This window comes from Taeniopygia guttata, chromosome 2, assembly GCF_048771995.1.
Source record: "Taeniopygia guttata chromosome 2, bTaeGut7.mat, whole genome shotgun sequence".
Classification (NCBI taxonomy): domain Eukaryota; kingdom Metazoa; phylum Chordata; class Aves; order Passeriformes; family Estrildidae; genus Taeniopygia; species Taeniopygia guttata.
Genome location: NC_133026.1, coordinates 149,803,007 through 149,824,842, shown reverse-complemented (window position 1 = coordinate 149,824,842; position 21,836 = coordinate 149,803,007). Strand labels below are relative to the sequence as shown.

At 41.2% G+C, this 21,836-nt stretch overlaps 1 long non-coding RNA gene across 1 annotated transcript in view; it reads right to left on the bottom strand.

Annotated features, from left to right (window-relative positions):
- Positions 1-870: 870 nt before the first annotated feature.
- LOC140682490 (uncharacterized) overlaps positions 871-21,836 on the bottom strand; it is a 52,576-nt gene continuing 31,610 nt past the window's right edge. Inside the window, exons 2-3 of the long non-coding RNA XR_012054304.1 lie at positions 5,709-5,843; positions 871-1,695 (exon numbers count right to left, since the gene is read on the bottom strand). This is a non-coding gene — a long non-coding RNA (uncharacterized lncRNA). The remainder of the gene's footprint in view (positions 1,696-5,708; positions 5,844-21,836) is intronic.

Here is a 21,836-nt window from a genome sequence, read left to right as displayed (position 1 = left end):
GAATGCCTTCTTTGAGGAATTGCCATCTGTTTTCCAGTGGGTTTTTGTTTGACCTTTACTTTCAGTCCTTTGCTTTCAATCCTCACTTGTCCGAGCAAGTGCTGGCTTTGCTGATCCCTGATGGGATTTCTGGGGAAGGTGACTTTCAGCAGGATCATGTTTTCAATCTTCACGGAGCGTTGAGTTCAGGCCAGCTGTGGGAGGTTGAATCCCTGGTGGGAGTGAATAAGTGACCTCAGTGATGCCAATTTATAGCCCTGGAAAAGCTGCATCAGGATGTGTGGCCCCATCTGGGCTGTGCAAGGTTTGCAGGGTTAGGAGGCTGCACAATTGATTGTCCTCCATCCAAACCCACGTCCAGATTCCATGCACTTCCCAGGCACAATAAAATAAAAAAAAAAAATCATTTTCTACTCTATTCAACCACTGTATTTTAATTTTTTTTTCAGTGCTTTTTTTTTTTTTCAGGGCTTCAGACACAATTCTGTGTAAGAACTTGTTTAGGAGACACCATCAGGCACTGAACTCACATGGAAGTGTGACTTGGAAGTTTAGAAACACATTAAACAAGCAAATGGAGATGTCCTTATTCAGAGGGACTTCTGACTTGATTTATTTTTATTCTCTCTCAGTTTGAACTGAGAAGGCTTGAGTTGAACTCACTAAGCTTTTGAACGTGAGCTGGTGGTCACAAATACAATAAAAATAGTCATAGGTCCAGACCTAAAATCTGAGCTGAGTCCTAACTGAAAGACAGACTGTGCAGCCTAAGGAAGGTATTCCCAAGGTCTGGGCTCCAATGAGTTAATTAATCCATTTTTTCCCACATTTACGCACCCAAAGTATAAAATCCATGTGGAGACACTGAAATCTGGGTCACTTATCCTCATGTTTATTCAAATTTTACCTAGCAGTAATAATGATTAATAGATTGTTTGATACATATTTCACCAGTGGTTCCTGAATTATAACTTCTTATAACCAGGGAGGATAATTGAATACCCTTGTTAGTCATGTGTTCACAACCCTCCCATTGTTGTAATTGGGTCACTCCAGTGCTCAGATGAAATCAGGTTTTTAAAATAAGCCATATTCAAATGGGTAAAAGGGAAATCATGACATCAAACCCGAGCAGAAAGTGCTTGTTAACAATTTAATAAACAGCCTCTGTGTTATGCTGTTACCCAGTACTTGGATAAGGATGTAAGAAATTAATTTGTAGATCAGAATTCTATTCTTCAGGCACAGGATTCCCTGTCCAGCACAGAAATTGGGAATTAGGGGTGAAAAACCTCATCCCCTTTCTGCAGTTTATTTCCATGCACCCACAGTTGTTCTATTAAAGAGAACAATTCTGCCAATTCCACTTTATGTCTGTTTTGAGTATCTTTTGCCCTTACATTTTGTTGTCTGACTCCAGTGCCATGGCCAGCAGAGAGTCCCATGTTCTGTCTGTTGGATCAAGAAGCAATCTGGTCTTTTTTCTGTTCTTGATTTTGTTGAAAACCAGTTCCCATTTGGTTATCCCACCCCCTTCATGATTTTTTAATCCTCAGCCTTGTTCTCCATTTCCCCAGATTTCTTCTCTCCAGACTGAAGAGTCTCTGCAGCCTTTTCAGTCTCTCCTCCAGAGGCAGATACTCCGTATTCCTGATTATTTTACTTTATCTGGACTTTCTCTTCTCCCAGCTGGGTCTGTTTTGAGACACAGAGAACAAAACTGCACAGACAACTTAATGTGAGAGGGCTTAAAAATTCAATGTAACAGCAAATCCCTCCCTCTGTCTGGTTTCCAAAAAGCTCCTTGGTGATTCCCAGCTGTTTTGCCAGCATTTTTGGCTGTCGTGGCACATGAAGCCAGGGATTTCAGAGCGCTCCCAGTGACACTTCCCTGAGTTTTCACAGACACTTTGGAGCACAGCAGAGTGTAGACATGGTTTAGACTGCATTTCCATGGGCACAAAATACTTATTTGCAGTCATTTGGACCAGGTTCTTTGGGAATCCATCCAACTGGGCTCAACAGCCACTTTCCTCTGGAGCTCCACTTGGAATTTCATCCCACTCTTTTGTATCCTGAGAAGTAACCATCCCACCCTACTTTTCCCTTTAAATTCTCTCTTGAAGGATTGGAACCTCTTCTTCAACCCTGTAGCATGTTGCATTTTTAAATGTTGCTTTTTGAAGGAATTTTTGGGAGGGATTTTGGCTTTTTGAAAGTCCAAAACTGGATTTCTAGCAGATTCTTTCTCTCCCTGAACTGCTGCTCCTCTGCCTTTACAGAGCCACCCTGGCTCTTTCCCAGCAATCCATATTTGCCACAAACTCATTCTTTCCTATAAAATGCTGATTTTCCAGGGAATCAGGCAGGAATTTCCAAGACATAAAACATGTAATGCTAATTATCCCATATTTTGTAGATGGTAATTAGATCAGTGGTTTCAACCTCTGGGAACTGTGGCCATTGGTAATGCAAGGTTTTATATCTCAGCCAAAATTTTATATGTGAGTTCCTTCAATATTCCAGTCCAGGGGATGCTTTGGCATTGAACTGATTTGTTTAATTTGTGGGTAATTTTAGATGAGAAAATGGGGTTGATACCGATATTTTTGTTCAAAGGCAAGAGGTGATTTAAGGGGAGGATTGAGCTGGATATTAGGAAAAGGTTTTTCATCCAGAGGGTGGTGGGGCTCTGGAACAGGGCCCCAGGGAATGGTCACAGTCCCAAAGCAGAGCTCCAGGAGAATTTGGACAATGCTCTCAGGCACAGGGTGGGATTGTTGGGATACCCTGGGCAGGGCCAGAAGCTGGACTGATCCTTGTGAGTCCCTTCCAACCCAGAATATTCCATGATTCTTTGATTTTTCAGTATCTTCTGGGCTGCTCAGCAGCCAGCCAAATGCAGCAGGACTTTCTGTTCTTAAACTGGATTATCAGTGCATCAGATCTTTGGTAGAGAATCATAAAACTGATTATAAATTCATTTAGAGCAAACATGGGTATTTTTATTTTTCATTTCAGCACCCAACAGTTCCAAATAAAAATAAATTCTTACAGGCATGAAAATCTTTACTGAATTAGTCTGAATTTAGAGGCATTTTCACCCAAAATTGCAAACCATTAAATTGGGAATATGTTTAAATGTCAGGGTATTTCCCCTTATATTTTCTAAGTGAAAAGTTTCACTTTGGAAATGCCAAATCCCTTTGTTTTGACATTTTTCTAAGTTAGACCTTTTCCCCCTAATTTCAAAATAGCAGTTTTTAACTTTGAAAAATTGACTTCAGTATAAAATAAATGGTTGGGTTTTTTTTTTAATAGATGTGCTAACTTGAAGAAGCACTTCTGAGTCAAAAGAAAGTGTTTAGCTCTATCTCAGATGCTGTTTTACCTTTATTTTTCTCTTATTGGAAGGGAGGAGAGGATTTTTTTTTTCCATGCTGATTTTTGTTTCAGTTCTCAACTGCATCAATTGCTCTGTCCTATCTACAATATCCAGGAAGCAAGGTTTGAGAGAAATCCCCCTGGGAAACTCATGTAATATAATAATCACAAAATCCCAGAATAGTTTGGGTTGGAAGGGACCTAAAAGTCATCCAGTTCCAACGCCCTGCCATAGGCAGGGAGACCTTCCAATGTCCCAGGTTGCACCAAGACCTGTCCAACCTGGCCTTGGACACTTCCAGGAATGAGGAATAAATAAATAATAAATAATAAATAATAAATAATAAATAATAAATCATAAATCATAAATCATAAATCATAAATAATAAATATTCCAAGGTTGCTCCAAGCCCTGTCCAACCTGGCCTTGGACACTTCCAGGGATGGGGCAGCTGCTCTGGGAAACCTGTGCCAGCGTCTCACCTCCTGAGGTGACCTAACACTGCTTCATGTAATCCTTTCTCCTCTCCAAGAGGAGAATTATACCCAAAATTACCTAATTAGTGTCTCCAGGCTTCTATACAACAATTAGCAGGACTGGAGGAGCTGCCAGAACCTTCCCTCCTCACTTACACCCATTTTTGGACCTCTGTCAGAGCAGGTGAGCTGCTGGGAGCTGACGTAGCTCCCATTGTGAAGCCAGATCCCCCTCCTAATTTCCTCTTTCTGAATCATTCATCTGACGATTGTTAATTACCAGATTAATTACCTGTTGAGGTGCACAGGTAGCAACAGCAGCTCGTGTTACATCATCCCTCCAAACCGTTTCCTGCTGCTCTGCTCCCGTCAGTTCCTGGCAGAGTGGGGTACCTGCTAATTCTCTCTAATTGTGTTTTAACAATCACATGCCTCCCACTCCCACATCACTTCCAAAGGCATCCTGCATCTTCTCCAGCTCCGTTTCTGGGGGGATGGACCCTGATTCCACCAAACCCTGATTCCAAACCCTGATTCCAAACCTTCTCCTTGCTGGTGAGTCAGAGAGCAGGAAGGGCTGGGAGAAGAGAGGGTGATTTGCTTCTCTCTGCCTTCAGTGAAGGGATGAAACAACAAAGAAATTGCTGAGAGGTGTAATTACAGGAGTGTGCTGTCAGGGAAAGGTGGTTTTGTTTGGATGTTTTGCTGGAAAGCACAGGCTTTGGAAGTACAAACCTCCGGTAATCCCTGATGGAATAAACTTCCTGCAATGTCTTCAAGAAGGAAGATACAGAACAGCTGGAACGGCAGGCAAATGAGCCCAGGGCTGGGTTTCTGTCACCTGATTTCAGATCTCATCTCCCCACACTGATTTCCTTTATTTTAATAATTAGAGAGAGTTGATTTGTTCAGCCTGAAGAAGGCTTCAGGGAGAACTTAGAGCTCCTTCCTGTTGGAATCCGAAATGCAGGGAATTCTCAGAACTTTGGGCCTGCAAACCAAGGCTTGGAATTAAACACAGGATTTGATGTGAGACCTTGGAAAAGGCTTCCAAACTTAGGTGCTAGAAGCGAGAATCTGGATTTATAGTTTAAAGAAGCAGAAGAAAGTTTAGAGGTTTAGAGTTTAAGTTATAGAAAAAATAAAAGTAGTTACAAAGGTAACATGACGTTTAGAATGCAGCACTGTAGGTTTATGTGTCATAACATGATTGGCTAAGAAACTTAGGCTGTAGCATGAATCCTTAAGATGAAATATTTAAGGATGAGGTCAAAAATATACATATCCTTGTTGGAAGTGGTTTATTGGTTAATAATCCTTAAAAAATCTTGTAACTAGGGGTCTTGTGACCTTCTGAACGACGCAGTGAAGATGTGATCTGAGCTCACCCTTCCTGCCTATGTAGAAGAAAAATAAATTGCATCACCAAAAATAATTCAGAGGTACTGTCCCTAACTCATTCAAAATTCTTTTAAAAATCCCCATACTCCAGTGCCTAAAAGGGTTTCAGGGGAGCTGGAGAGGAACTTGGACAAAGATCTGGAATGCCAGGACACAGGGAATGGCCTCCTACTACCAGAGGGGAGGGTTAGAGGGGATATTAGGGGTAAATCCTTCCCTGGGACAGCAAACTGGACTCCAGCATAGGTTTCCCAGAGAAGCTGTGGCTGCCCCTGGATCCCTGGAAGTGTCCAAGGCCAGGCTGGACAGGGCTTGGAGCAACCTGGGATACTGATAATTGTCCCTGCCCTTGGCAGAGGGATTGGAACTGGATGGTTTTTAAGGTTTTTTTCAATCCAAACCATTCCATGGAAATGAAGAACCTCCAGAGATGTTGCTTGTCTCACCTTGTGCAGGTGTAGAGTGGAGAACACATCTCAAACTCCATCAATCCCATTGTCTTGTTCTCCAGAGGTGGAGCGAGGAACCTCCAGTGATATTTCCCAGCTGGAATCACATGCATCAGAAACACCCACCCTAAACTGTAGAAACACAACATCTCCAAATTATGGAACAGCTTGAGCTGAGGAGGGACCCGTGAGGATCATCACATTCTCATTACTTTCTCTGAACAGCACCAGACAAACCCACTGTTAGTTTCCTGAAAAAAATATCCCTGGAGCTCAGGATCAACGTGGATCCTCTAATAGCCAGTCAGGGTGGAGGAATGATCCACCTCACACCTCTTTCTATTCTCCTTTCATGCCACAGGTTTCACTGAAACTAGGAGTTTTTTAATAAATCTTCCACCTGACAAATGATATTGAAATTATCTGCTGTCTGTGTAATTTTTTAAGGAAGAACAGAGGAAAAGTAAGAAAAAACAAATGGAATATGAGGCAGTAAAACCACGCCAGGTGATAATGAATAGTTTAAGTTTAGTTTCGTTTGGATTTCATAGAGAAAAAGCAAACAGAGAAAGGTTTTCTTTTAAATGCCTGGTAGTTTTGCTTTTTCAGAGGGATTTAGTTTCAAGTTAGGCCATTAATTTTGTCTTAATTTCTAAATTAGCCCTTGTTATTTCTCTTGAAAAATGAATGGAACTGAAAGAAGTAGCATTGGCAAAACGTCATGAAAACTGCTTTCATTCCACTTCTTTTTTTCTCATGTTTCCAAAGTAAAAAGATGGGAAGTGTGAAGTTAAAAAGTGAGAAATCCAACCTCTCAAAGAGAAGTGAAAATGTTCATCTCTTTAAAAGTCAAAACAAGCTGCAAAACTCTTCATTAAGTTGCAGGTTTGAATGTTTTCCATAACAACATCGAAAATGCCACTGAAGCGGGCGTGATTTATCTGAATGTTTACATTTTAATGGAATTTGCTTTTTTTATGGTGCAAAAAATTCAGTTTGCAGTTTTCCATTAGCAAGTGTAATACTAAAGACTAAACTCTCCTGAAATCCAGGAGTGGGAGTGGAGCAGTCTGCTCTGAAGAAGATTTTACACATTAAAGGGGGAATTATGAGGCATTCCTCAATTTACACCATCTGCAGAATGTGGTTGCTTCTCATACTTTGCTGACAAAATAAGACTTGTTATAAATCTGGAAGAAGATAAAATGGCATTAAAAAAATTACCTTTTCTATTTTTTTTTCCCTACAGGAAATTGGAAGGGAGAAAAACAGCCAAAACCAGACATGTGTTAGACAAAAAAAATAGATATTTCACTCAGAAGATGCTGAGGAAAAACAAGTCTGTCAGCAGGGTTATGTCACCTCAAAGCTGTGTGATACCAAATACTTGAACCTGGATTTAAGCAAAGGTTCTCAAAGAGGCCAAAGTAAAGAGTCTAAAAATTTTATTTTTAATTTTTAAATTACTTATTCTTTTCACTTTGCTGCTGAGATAGAAACGAAGATGCAGTGAAGAGAGAAATAAAATTCATGTAACACACCCAAGCTCCACGTGACAGTAACCGAAAGGATTGCAGCTACTGGAAATCAGGAGGAATTTGTTCATAAGAAGGAATTTCTGCATGGAAAGGGTGGTCAGGCACTGGAATGGGATGCTCATGGAGGTGGTGGAGTCCCCATCACTGGAGGTTTCCAAGGAATGACTGAACGTGACATTCAGTGCTCTGGGCTGGTGACAAGGTGGGGATCAGGCACAGCTTGGTCTTGATGGTATTGAAGGTCTTCTCCAACCTCAATGACTCCGTGATTCTGTGAATTTCAATATTATCCACAGAGAGAGGCATTTGGCAGAGAAGTTAATTAAGCTGAGGAGACAGCTTAGCATTAAATGCATCATTAATAATTTAGTTTTGTGTTCTACATTTTTTGTAACACATCCCCATGATGCGAATCACTGAGTGACTGAGGAACAGCTGTGAGACTCCGAAATCACTCCAAGGGTCTGGAGTGACATGAAAAGGGGGAATGGCTTCCCACTGAAAGAAGGTGTAGATTGGATATTGGGAAGAAATTTCTCCCTGTGAGGTTGCTGAGGGCCTGGCAGAGGTTGTCCAGAGAAGCTGTGGCTGCCCCATTCCTGGAAGTGTCCAAGGCCAGGTTGGACAGGGCTTGGAGCAGCCTGGGACAGTGGAAGGTCTCCCTACCCATGGCAGGGGTTTGGAACTGGATGATCTTTAAGGTTTCTTCCAACCATTTTAGGATTCTACATCTTGTTAAATCTGGTTTGAGCCACTTGACACACACCTCACAAAAGTTTGGGGGTGATCAAAAACACAATCTGGAGGTGCTGCCTTTGTCCTCCTGATTGTTGAGGTCTTCATCTTCACTTGAAAAGGTCAAAAAGGAAAGCAGCATAATTTTGATTTTTCTTTTTTTCCCCTCTGAGGAAACTTCATCTTTCAGACCTGCTCCAGCAATGCCACTGCAATGTTGATGCTGAAAAATACATAACTGGCATTTTTAATTTTATAAGAGCTCATCTGACAGAGCCTTTTGGGTGGAATATTTACATGGACTATCCATGCTGCAAATTTTCAACTGTAAGAAATAGGGTAAACTGGGATTAACAGGGTTAAACTGGGCAGCTGAGCTAAGGGATCTGCTGGGGTAGAGAATCACAGAATCATGGAGTTGTTTAGGTTTGGAAAGATCTCCAAGATCTTTTCTTCTCAGCATGAAGTTCCTGGATTCTTTAGCTCAGACCTCCACAGAAATGGAAACGAGGGGAAGAGAAAAGAGTTTTTTCCTTCTCTTTGCTGTTTGAGAAGCTGCTAAAGGTACCCATTTCTTCCAAATATCAAACCACATTTTGGTGTTTTATGAGAACATGTTGGCTGGAGCTATAATTCATTCAGATAAATACATTTGCAATGGAAAATGAGATCCAGAAGTGAAAAAAAAATCTGCTTTTTATTGGTTGTTGGGAAATTTCAGGAGAGTTGCTGCTTCCTCCATTGACTGTCCATAACCTTGGAAAAAAATCACAAAAAAGTTCTGCATCCTTGCTGCCTATCATTAAAACCAGGATTAGAACCTTCCTTTTTCCATATGCTTTTTCTGACTTCTTTTCCTCATTTGTAAATGCTTGGACATATTGATTATCTTTGATTCATTATATATAAATAAATGGACAATGTTAATGATTTTTAATTTTCCTTGCAGTGTTCCAGCTGTTTTTTAATTTTATTTTGGCCAATAAGCACCACTGCAGTGATTTCTAGTTCAGTTTTGAGGAGACACAAAGGATTGTGATGGTCACTGATCTCTAATAAGAGTGGTGCTCACTCAAAAACAACTTTTACAGTGGAGGAAATCAATATAATTTTGAAATTTTGCCTCCATGATATATGCAGGTGACAACTGAGCAAATGGAAATTCCTCTCTTTGCTCACGTGTGCAAAAAACTCCATTTTCTGAGGAAATCAGGTTGGAAAAGCATCTCTTGAAGTATCAGTTAGCCTTCAGTCACTGACCTTGAGGTTTCAGGAGAGAGGAATTTCACTGGAGAATCACTGAGATTCCTTAATGCTGCCTAAAGTTCATTATTCGGCTTTTTTTTTGTCAATGACCAGATTGTAGAGAGAGGTCTTGTATATATTGGTATTGATGGTGGGGATTAGAGATAAGCTAAAGTTAAAAGAAAAACAGAATGAATCCAAAGAAACCTGGACTGGATGCGAAGTATCCCATCAGCTCTGTAAATGAGAACCATTAAAACAATAAAAATACCAATTATTACATTCTGAGGGGTTCTAGGCAATCAGGAAATCCATCAGAGGATCTGCTTCCTCATCTCCTGCTGTCTTTTTCCACATAAAAACTCATATTTCTCTTCACTGGGGTTACATCCTGCCCAGCCTCCCAATGCCAGGAATGAAACTTCTGGATATTTCCTCTTCCCTCTGCTAATGAATTGCAGTTTGGATAATCGGTCTTGTTTGTTGGATGGTAGGGGTGGTTTGTTTGAAGATTTTGTTGGATATATCCTTTTAAATAATTATTTTCCAGTTTTTTGGATGTGATTCTGTGTTTGGTTCATTTTTTTTGGCTGTTATTCAGGTTGTGGCATTTCCTTCTCACGTGGATTTAGTGTCTGCCATCAATAAACTCACTCTCTCATGAGATATTTTCCAGTTATATTGCTTAGGAAACCAAGGACTGGGGGATAGAAAGTAGGAAAATAGAGAAGAAAAATCAGAATTGACATGAATAAACATAACTACAGAGCTACAGCTGAGAAAAAGAAATTCAAGTACAACTGCAAGCTCAGCTGGGAGAAAGCAGAAATTTCACCATGTGACTAAGGAAACCCTTGGATGTCCAGACAATTTGAATATTTATATTGGATATTGGGAAGGAATTCTTCCCTGTGAGGGTGGTGGAACCCTGGCACAGGTTGCCCAGAGAAGCTGTGGCTGCCCCATCCCTGGAAATGTCCCAGGCCAGGTTGGATGAGGCTTGGAACAACCTGGGATAGTGGGACGTGTCCCTGCCCACGGCAGAGGGGTGGAACAAGATGAGCTTTAAATTCCCACCCAATCCAAACTATCCTGTGATTCTATGGAAACAAAGAGGACACGATTAATTAGAAGGAGCACAGATCATATAATCATGGAAAGGCTTGGCTGAAAGGGACCTTAAAGATGATCTAATTCCAACACCCCCACCATGGGCAGGGATCCCCCCACTAGACCAAGTTATCAGACTGGATTTTCATGTTCTGACCACTGGCCTTCAGCAGAGCACTGTCTTTACGAGGCAGTTCATTATTTAAGAACTATTTCCAGTCTTTTAACATTATTTAAGAACTATTTCCAGTCTTTTAACCTCCAGAAATCTTGATCAATTCACCACAGAGAAAAAGAGGACATGCATGGAGGGATGAAATAAATTCATTCATTCCTGAGGGTTTTTGTTGGTTTTTTTTGCCAAGGTTTTGTTTTACTGCCAGAACAGATGAGTTGTAAATGGATGTCCAGGAAAACTTTCTTTGCTGCTACTTGAAACAAATGTGGGATGCTGATAATCAGAACCATCATTTGACGGTGTTGGATATCTCTGAGGTGTCTGAGGAAAAAGACAAGGTTGAAGCATAGGATGGATTTAATGCCAAAGTCTCCACAGAGATCTGTAACAGACCACTGTGGAGACAGACTCTCCTTGCTGATGGTGCTTTGTCACCCCTCAGCACAAATTCCAGCTTTAAAAGATGATATTTTCGTTTCTCTGGCTCACCTCACCTCCTCTCGTCCCTGATGTGTTTACAACGAGCTTTAAATCCTCCTGGAGGTCACCAAAGGACACTTTCCGCACACGGATTCTCCAGGAGAAGGAACTCTTGGATGGTTATGTTGGCATTTGTGCTAAGAAGCAACCTCTCCCTATCTTTCCCCTGGTGCTTCTGTTCATATTTGAGCATTCCCAGAGTGGATTTGTTCATAAAAGGGCACTTGGAGGGAACAAAGGAGGGATCAAGGCCTGTTGCTAGGAGTAGGACCCATTGTGCTTTTCCTGGGGCTGTAGAGGCTAAGTATAAGATTATTCCTGGAAATTCTTCTGTACTGAGGGAACAAATGGTTGTGTAAAAGTTGAATGAAGACTTGTTGGCTGTTTGGACCTAAATACAGGTTCCTGATCCTGCCTGGGCATGGGAACTGTGCAGGCATAAAAACCAGCCAATTCAGCCACTTTTAGGGAACCCAAAGATGTTTTGCAACTCAAAAGTGTGCATTAATATTCAGACTTTTTGTGCATATTAATATGTGCAAGCAAGGCCTCTTGAAAACAACATCTGCAGAGCCATCACCTTTTGACCCCCAGTGCAAGAAACTCCCAGATCTAATCAGTGTTCATATCCTTGGGAAGCAAAGAGAAGAGAGAGAAAAGGATGGATTAATGTGAAAAAGATATGTCCAGTGCCTCAGACAGCAACCGAGCTTTAAACCAGCCAAACTCAATTTCTTGTCAGAAGTTTCTGTAGTCAGAATCAATATGTATTAATTCAAGGTTCACCATACAATCCCAATCCATTGATCAGGCACATTTTTACAACTTCAATGAGTTGGAGTGGTCTGCTGGCACTGAGCCTGAGCAGGGCTTGACTTGAGCCAACCTCCCTATTTGCTTTGGAATATTATGTTGTCTTTACTCGACCACATGAGTAAAATTCTGCCTTTTTTTTTTTTTTCTTGGAGGCAGCAGATGTGTAAACTCTGTAAGTCATGCTAGAAGTAAACCAGCAAGTTTTGGGTTTTCGTTTGTTGGGGTTTTTTGGTGAAAAAAACCTCACTTTTTTTCTTTCTTCACCTTTGTCAGTGCAAGAACCATGAACATGGTAATTATCACTAGAAATTCTGTGTGGAATGGCAAGAAATCCATCTGATCAGCTTTATGGATTAACCAATTCATCTAACCTTGTATTTCTCTTGGAAAACCCTGTATGGGAGGCACAAATTACATTGGCAAATCTGTGCTAAAATTGCTCCAAAGGAGTTTTTATAGAAGGCACTGAAGTCTTTTAAAAGTCGTGGGTGTCACAGTCCGATTTTGTCCCATGGGGGGACAAGATGGGCACAAGATACTTCAGAACTAAATACACAAATCCTTAAGATGATTCCAAAGCTCAAACAGTCAATGTTTTTATCTTCCTAGAGCATCCTTACCAAGTGTTTCCATAGGATACTGCCACTGTATGACAAAAGAGAAGGAAAAAAGGGAATGGGCTGGGTGCAATAAAATGTGTGTTTGATACTGGAAAATCTTACAGGCTTAATAATACTTCCCCTCAGCTCCCAAAAAACACAGGAAAACACAAGAAGATGATCAGCTAAAGTTAGATGGTCTTCCTTCCCCTGGTCAGGGACTGGTACTCAGAACATCCCTCTGCTTTGGTAGTCTCAGTATTTCTGATATTCCTAAGGCTTTTCTGGTATTTATTCCATAATAAATCCTACAGGTTTAATAATTCCTCATTATTTGTGCATTGTGAGCTATCATGTTGTGGAACTGCTGCTGAGAAATTCCAGGTTTCTGCCCAAGAGGAACTCCAGGAATTCCTGTCCTGCCCCAGGTCTCAGGTCTATCCCTGCTCTCCTGGATTCTTCATTAATTGCTGTAGATCAACTATTTCTTTCTATCAAGCAACTATTTAATTACTATAAATCAACCCTTGTCAATGGACATAAGGGTAAGAGCACTTCTTTCCTAATTCAGGAGGTCACTCAGATGTCAACGATGATGTTCATCAGCATAAGACTAATGAATAAGACTAAGTTAATTGTTTTGCAGCACTTTCGGAATAAGGAAAGGAGAAGAAATATAATACTGAATTCCCAAACTAGTTTAATTTCCTACCCCTCTTCCCAAAAGAGTTCTCTGAAAATCCAAACTGCTGAGGGTGGAGTAACTGCCTGCAAAGAAATATTGGGAATTACTTGAACGATCCCAGACTCAGCAGCCATCCCTCAAGGCTGCTCTGCCTGGGAAGGACACGTGCACTGTAGGAGATGAAAAATGGCTTAGAATCTGGACAGATTTTTCAGGATCTGTTGTTTTACTCAGGCCATCTTAAATGATAATTCAGTGAAAATTTCATTTCATTCTGTATAAAAAGCAGAACAAGAGGAGGAAATTCCAGAGAAAGCAAACACGGATAAAAGTACAATATTAACCCTTCATCATTGTAGATATTTCCATGACCATGGTGATGCTAAGAAATAACCTCCAGTGATGCTTTAAAAATATCTGGGTTAAGATGACACAATTTTGGGCAATTCATTTAGGCTGAAGGCAACTCTCATAAAAAAAGAGTGAAATTCTGAACTGGAGAGAGCTCCACGAAGATTCATCTCAACTCCCAAAGAGGAGTTTTTTCAGACATTTCCATACAAGCAAAAAGAAATCTTGCAAACTTGTTCAAATTTTGTGAAGTGGTGCAGGATGATCCCGAGTGATGTCATGGATGTATGGCTGGAAGGTGATGCCAACAATCTGCCTTTTCACATTTTATTTCATCAAATATCTGGGGATAAATTTCCATTGTTTTTGTCTTTGCTGTTACAGCCATGTATCAAGTGTGGTCAAATAATTTGGATATGGGGGCTGTTTCTCTTCTGGATGTCTTCAAAAGGCCTTATTTTATCAGAATATTTAATAATTTTAATTCATATGCTTGAAATGACCATGTTTATGAGCAGAATTCCATAAAGCATTATGCACCTTGAGCGTGGGATGTAGGGAAAATCAGGAAAGATATTGCTGTTATGTACAATGGGACCCAGGAGAAAGAAAATAAATGGCTTGAAATTAAAAATATGCTCACTTGAATCATTTTCTAAGAAACTACTTATGCTGTTAAGTCCTTATCCAATCAATACATCACTGACTTCACTTTAAATGATGACATTTTTTTTTCTTATATGTTGTTAAGTCTAATTAAAAGGAATTAGTCATGAGAGTGACAAATTTGAAGCTCACTACAGAATTACTTCATATGGCATTTATTAGATTTCAAACATGGGAAAAGTTTGAATCAAACTGGCAAATTCAGCAAAAGTTGTGTCTTGGCATCAAAATTCTTTCTTAAAATTAAATCATTTGTTATTAAGGGGAGTATTTTTTTTTTCATCAAATAACTTCTTTTTCTGTACTTTCTTTTTGTTAGGACTGGAGAACACAGAAATTGTATAATAGTGAGTAATATAATCCGTCATTCTCGTGAGTAATGCTTTGTAATTAGATAAAAGTAAAGTAAGTTGATTGTGTGGAGTGCAGGGCTGGGGGTGGAGTGCTGCACTCAAAGGTTTTTGTATTATTAATGATGCTGAACTTTCAATGCTGGAAGGTTCTGTTGGAATTAACATCAAAAGCTGCAGTGGTTTATCTGTACTTTGGGCTCCCAATGCTGCCACAGTGACAGGAATTTGTCACACAGGGGGAATCGGGATGATATTTCATTTCTGCAAGCCACAGGTATAAAGGTTTTGGGAAGAAAACCCCTTTGCAATCCAGCCACTCCATAGCTGAGTTCCCCTCTTAAAGGAACACCAGGGCCTGCTCTGCCACAGGACTCTAATTTCCTCCCTCCCAGAATCAACCTTGCTGCTCCCATTGTGCTCCTTTTGCCACAAAAAAACACATGAAAATTACAGAACCTTTGAATGAAAGATGTTATTTTAAATTTCCTTCAGGTTCAGAGGATCACTGAGTTTGGAAAAGACCTCCAAGATCAAGTCCAACCTCTAGCTGAATTTTCACCATGTCCACTAAACCACACCACAAAGTGCCAGGTCAGCCTGGATGTTTGAACACTTTCCCAGGATGGTGACTCCAACCTTTCCCTGGGCAGCCTGTTCCAATGTTTTGTCACTCCTTCAGTGGAGAAATTTTTCCAAATATCCAACCTGAGCCTCACCTGGTGCAACTTGAGGCTGTTTCCTCTTTTCCCAGCTCTCATTGCCTAGGAGAAGAGGTTGACCCTCATCCCACCACAATTTCTTTTCAGGGAATTGTAGAGATGCAGAAGATGCCCCCTGAGCCTCATTTTCTGCAGGCTGAGCCCCTTTCCGAGCTCCCTCAGCTGTTCCTGATGCTCCAAATCCTTCCCAGCTCTGTTACCTTCTCTGGACACACTCCAGCCCCTCAATGTTCTTCTTGTCATGAGGCCCCCAAACTGACCCCAGCACTGGTGGTGCCTCACCACTACCCCAGTTCATTCCACGACCCTTCATCAAGCCCAGAGCTGTGTTTCTCAAAGCCAAGAACAGTTTTCCTTGCATCATGTTGGTCCTTTTCTGGATTTATCCAGAGCTGGGTGTTTTATCTGCTGTGCCCTCTCCAGCTCTGGAGCAGGTGGCTCTGCTAGGGCTGTTCCAGAGCTGGGGATTTTGGAAGATGGATATTTCCCAGCCTTGGGCAGTGAGATGCAGGATCTGCCCCAGAACTGGGAGTGCTGGGAACCACCTGCAGCTGCTCAGTGCAATTAGTATTCTCATTAACCAGCATTTAATGGGCTTGCTAATTGCCAGCTAGTAATGAAGTGTACAGGAGTGTCAGATTTACTGAACAACCTCTGGGAGCTCGGAGCTTCCAGTTTCATGGAAATGTGGATGATTTTTGCTTTTTTCCTCATTTAAAAGATGTCTTTCAAAAGGACCAACAAATGGTAAATTCTGATTATCAGCAAACTCTGCTATCTCAGAGATTCCAGGGAATACTCAGTACATTATGCCACTTCTAAACTCCAAGTGAATATAATTATTTCCACTTCTTGGAAATAACTGTCTTGTTTCAAGGCTAAATTCAGCTAAATTCAATTTCCAACACAATAATTCATACAACTTTCTCTTGCATAACTCAAAATTATAAAGTTTTCCCTCCTTGCTATCTCAGATATTGTGTTAAATGCTGCAAAACTCTACAAGAAAACTGCTCCTTATCCACTTGAATGGACTGATGTGATTTTGCACCTTAAAATTAATACAGGATCATGGAATCAGGGAGAATTTTGGGTTGCAAGGGTCCTTATATCACCCAATTCCACCCCCCTGCCATGGGCAGGGACACCTTCCACTATCCCAGGTTGCTCTAATTTCTGTCCACCCTGGCTTTGGACACTTCCAGGGATGGGGCAGCCACGGCCTCTCTGGCAAACCTTTGCCAGGGCCTCACCATCTTCAGAGTAAGGAATTTCTTCCCCAAATCCCATCTAAACCCTACTGTCTTTCAACCCATTATCCCTTGTGATAAAAATATTGAACAGTCTTCGCTCAGAATCTTCTCCGAAGGTGATTGCAATGAAGATAAAAATCACTGCAAATCCTTCCCCCCCCATTCAAATTAGAATTTGCTGGACTGAGACGGGTTTTAATTGATGCAAGATGTGTCTTTTTGTTCCTTTATTTGGCAGCAGCTTCAATCCTGAAGGTACCTGGTTATAATCCAGTGGAACTAAAGTAGGTTTTATCATCATGAATTTCTTTATCACCCAGACATGAAATCTCCTTGAACAGAGAACAGGTTTCTTTGACGAGCCCTACTTTCCAGGGAACAAAGTCATCTGGTGCTGGAGAGGTATTTTTAACTTTGAATTCTATTTTGGTGAACAGGGATTTTGCTTGTGAGGATCAGACTTTACAGTCCAGCATTTATCACATGGAATCACAGAATTATACTGAGTTAGAAGGAGCCCACAAGGACTTGATGAAATGTCCACAGGCCCTCATTCCTTTGGAAGGTCTCCAGTTTTTAAAAATGTGTTGAGAGGAATTAAATCCCAAACCAGCTTCTAAAACTCTTTAAATTTTTCTAAGAAGTTGGAATATCAACTTCCATGCTGCTGAAATTCTCCAATATTTCATTGCAACACCTGTGGCCTCGGTTGGTAAAAATTTAAGAAGATTAACCCAGTCTAGGAAAGTGTCCCTGCCCATGGCAGAAGGTTGGAATGAGATGATCTTGAAGATGCCTTCCAACCCAAAACCCTTCCATGATTCTATAAATGTTTGTAGGTTAAATCTATTGGATATTTACTGCCATCATGGTATTCACTAATCCAGGTGCACTGGGAATGTTGCAACACTCAGCCGATGGATTTTCACTACAAAACCTGGGGTTCACAAATGATGGGAGAATTTTTGGTGCCAGCAGGTGTTACAGCCCTTCTCCTTCTACATAAAGAAATTTATGTCAAATTTTGTCATCCCAAATATGTGTTTAGGCAGTGTTCTCAAACAGTGGCTCCCCCATCATGCCCAATAAAGTTTAAAAGATAAAAATACACCGTTATTTCCGTGATGTGTTCTCTGCAGCCAGAACACCGCAATGTTCTCTGAAAATTCAGGAGAAAGGGGTTATTTTCTGCTTCCTTCTCCCCACGATGCAGAAGGCAGAGCAAAGGTTGACTGCTGTGCCACTTCCAGCCCCGTTTCATCTCCATGTGCAGACGGAGATGCAATTTTCTTACTGGCACAGCAAAGTGCTGAATTCTTTAATCTGTTTGTCCTTTCTGCAGCAGCAACTCTGCTTGGTAAATAACCCGGAGATGGGAGCAATCAGAGTAGTGAGGCAAAGCAAAGTTATTATGAACTTGTTGAAATGTATGAGGGATGTAAAATGTGAGACGGAGAGGAAAAGGAAAAAAGAACGTCCCAGGGGCACATTTCATTGCTCAGGAGGCATCAGGTTGAATAAGTTACAAATAAGCTGTCATCTTAAAAGGTGCCAGACACTGACGCAAGTGGAATGTTAAAACAACAGCTCTTTGAGTATTACAGGCAGCAGCTTTTGGTGTTTTAGTGCAGTCCTCAAAATTGAATTGTGCATTGGCAGTGACTTCGCTGCTAGACACCTCGTATTTTGCTTCTCTGGGGGTTTTTTTAGCCCTGGATGGTCTCTGTTCTGACTAAACTGAGGATACTGGCCGGAACAAATGTCCAGAACGTTGTTGCTGGTAAGTTTGTGGCCTAGGAAGGTCAGCTCCACTTGTGGTGACCATCCCACTGGACACAAGAAATGTGGATTTATTCTAAGCTTTGGAAAGAGAGTTGAACTACAGGTTGCAGGAGTATTTGTAGCTCCATCCCTGGAAGTATTCAAGGGATTGGATGTGGCTTGGAGCAACCTGGGATAGTGGAAGATGTCCTTGCCCATGGCAGAGGTTGGAGCTGGATGATCTTTCAAGTCCTTTCCAAACCAAACCATTCTCTGATTCTTTGATTCTCTGATTCTACTTTGAACCCTGTTATATCTTTCCCTACATGGCCATTTTTTCAAATTTCCAAAATTTCCAGTCTTCACCTGAAGTTCCTCCTAACTTTGCTGGCAAATAAAGACAGACACATAAATCAGATTTATTGTAAAGCTTTTAAGTGCTGTCCTCTCTCAGCTCCCTTCAGGATTTGGCCAAGGGCTGAACTTTTATCTTGGCTCGCTGCCCTAATCCTTAACACCAGAGAGTTTGTCTGCGTAAGACAACCCTTGCTCAACTTTGGAACAGGTTTTGGAACCTGAATTTGGATGTAGAGGGACTGTGGCATTCATGGTTCCAAGGTTCTCTTCACTGAATGAGAATTACTGAACCCTGGAATGGGAAAAATGGAAGAGATGGGTTTATTTCCAGACCTATGATATGTGATCAGAAGGTTGAGGGACCCCACCTGGAACATTGTCTCCATCTCTGGGAGCCCTGACATAAGAAGGACCTGGAGCTGCTGGAGCAAATCCAGGAGAGGCCTCAGAGATGCTCCAAGGGCTGGAGCCCCTCTGCTCTGCAGCCAGGCTGAGAGAACTGGGAATGTCCAGGCTGGAGAAGAGAAGGATCCAGGGAGAGCTCAGAGCCCCTTCCAGTGCCTAAAGAGGCTCCAGGAGAGCTGGAGAGGGACTTGGGACAAAGGATGGAGGGACAGGACACAGGGAATGGCGTTAAATTGACAGAAGATGGAGTTAGATGGGATATTGGGAAGGAGGTTTTCCAGAGAAGCTGTGGCTGTACCTGGATCCCTGAAGTGTTCAAGACCACTTTGGACAGGGCTTGGAGCAACCTGGGACAGTGGAAGGTGTCCCTGTTCATGGCAGAGGGTTGGAATTCCATGATCTTTCAGGTCCCTTCCAGTCCAAACAATTCCATGATTCAGTGACAGTGGAAGGTACCACAAGAAGCCACAAGTGTTCCCTCCAGAAGAAAGTTGTGAAGAAACTTCCTAATGCTGAGATGAGTCTAATGGTGGTGTAGATTTCCCAGGAATTTCAGTCTCTTTGAATAGAATTCTTAAAATCATCTCAGACTGATTTTTCCAGGAACAAGGGAAGCTGTGTAAACAAGAAAGAAGAGACAAGCATCTTCATAAATTCAGGCTCCATTCAGACTTAAACTGCCCTGGAAAATAGAGTCACATCTCACTTGTTATTTATTAAGGCTGAACCAAAAGACCATCTCAGTATCAAATAAAACCCTCAAGGTGAAGTTAAATGTTCCAGGCATCACTGAGTACAAAAATATTATTTTTCCATTGTTTGGTAGTTCACAAATTTGATTTCTTGATCTGCAGCACAGAGAAGAAGTTGCCCTTTTTTGGCTATAAAATCACCTTACCCAAGGTAGGGAAAGGGAAAAATAAAATATATTCTTCCCCCAGAAGTCTGCTCTCAGGCTCATGGAGACCAACCTGGGCAGCCCTTAGGAATCTGGTTTCCATTTCTGCAGTGGATAACTATTCTTAGAGACTTTCACAGGAGTTTTTATATACAAACAGCACCTCTCTCATCTCCTCAGCCGAGACTCTGACATTCCCCACTTTCCCTGAGAGCCGTGGATGTGTTTTCCCCCTCATGTGGTGCAGGGATGGCTCGTGCTCTACTTAGCAGCAAGGCAGAAATAGAGGTGTGCACACGCCTGTAAATCCCCTTTTAGAAGGCAGAAAATCCCAGTTCCTCCAGCACCTCCAAGTCCACTCCATAAATCTCAAGTGGGAATTTTGTCTCGGCGGGGCACAATTTGGAAGTGATGCACGTATTGAGGAACTTTGCTGGAAAAGTGGGGCAATCCAGTGTTGTTTTAAAATTTTGTCTTCGTAACTTGTTGACTTGCTATGATATTTTCTGCAGCTTTAACACTGGCTGACCAATTTATTAAGGATTGTGTGTGGAATACTGAAATTAATTTCTAGCTACTCTGAATATTGATGTTCCAGGGAGAAACTGGCTTCCAAATGATTTCTGGAAGTGGGAAACTTTATCAGAGCATTTATAAAAGTATCATGAAGTCCCTTCAGATCCTGCATCTTCATTTCTCATAAACACATTTTCCAACTAAGAAATTACCCCCTTAATAGGAGACCTTGTGGAAAATGCATTTATTCTTTTCCTGTGGCCTGCAGCAGAAAGAAAAAGCCCAGTAGCCTATTTTGCATAAAGTCTGATCAAACATTATTTTCCTCTGGTAAACTGGAAAGTTGATAATACTTTCACTAGAAGGGAATGTTTCACTTCAGTGCCCAGATTTTGATTTATGTTCAAAAGTACTTCTGATGGAATAAATGCCATTTCCAATCAGAAAATCAAAATATTTTTTTAAATGAGAGTCTGCATCTCCCACACATTTTCTGCTTCCTGCTGTTTTTTGTTTGTCTGTCTGAGACCAACTAATTTGTGAAACTAAGACAAACTCTGGAATAATTTTGATTTTCAAAACAGGCATTTCTCATCTGTTTTTAACATGAGAATTTAGGTTTAATGGAAACTTCTAGTGGCAAGAGCGACTCAGGGCTGACCAAATGCTCCTCAGAGCTGTGACCTCACATTAATGTGTCTGGCACATAATATTGGGACTTTCAGAGATACTATATTATCAATTTAAAAACTTAATTACCATTTAAATATGCCTTAGTTAAATTTCTTACCATGTTAAATTGTAATTAGAGAGGAAAATCTTCAATCAAAGCTCTGTTTTTAGTAAATTCCAGAAGGTCTCTGATTTCTACACAAGAACATGGATTAAATGTGGCCTTCGCTCTCTCTGTGTCAAATGAGCTGAAGCCACAAAAAGGGGGATTTGGGGTCGCTTCTAAATGCAAATTATCCCAAATTCCAGCTTTAATAAAGATGCTGTCATCTGAATTATTGATTTATTGAATTAAACAGAATGGACTCACTGCCCTTTTCCCAAACCAACCCTACAAAAAACAAATCTTCAAGTTGCCTTTGAAATCCATGGAATTCTTCCTTTTTATACCCCTGGAATGTGTCCCTTAAGGAAATAATGGCTATTATTGTTTTCTGGTAGGTTTGTACTGGGTCCTCTGGATAGAGAGGGCTTCTTCACAGACAGGAACATTTCTCCATGATTTTGGTGTCCTGAAATGTGTCTGGACTTTTCCAGGTAAGTTTATAGAAAAGGAAGGCCGTTATTTATCATGGAATCACAGAACAGAACCATGGAATGGTTTGGGCTGGAAGGCACCTTCAAGACCATCTCATTCCAAGCAGGTTGATCCAAGCCCCATCCAACTTGGCCTTGGACACTTCCATGGAAGGGGCAGTCACAGCTTCATTGGGCAACCTGTGATGAGT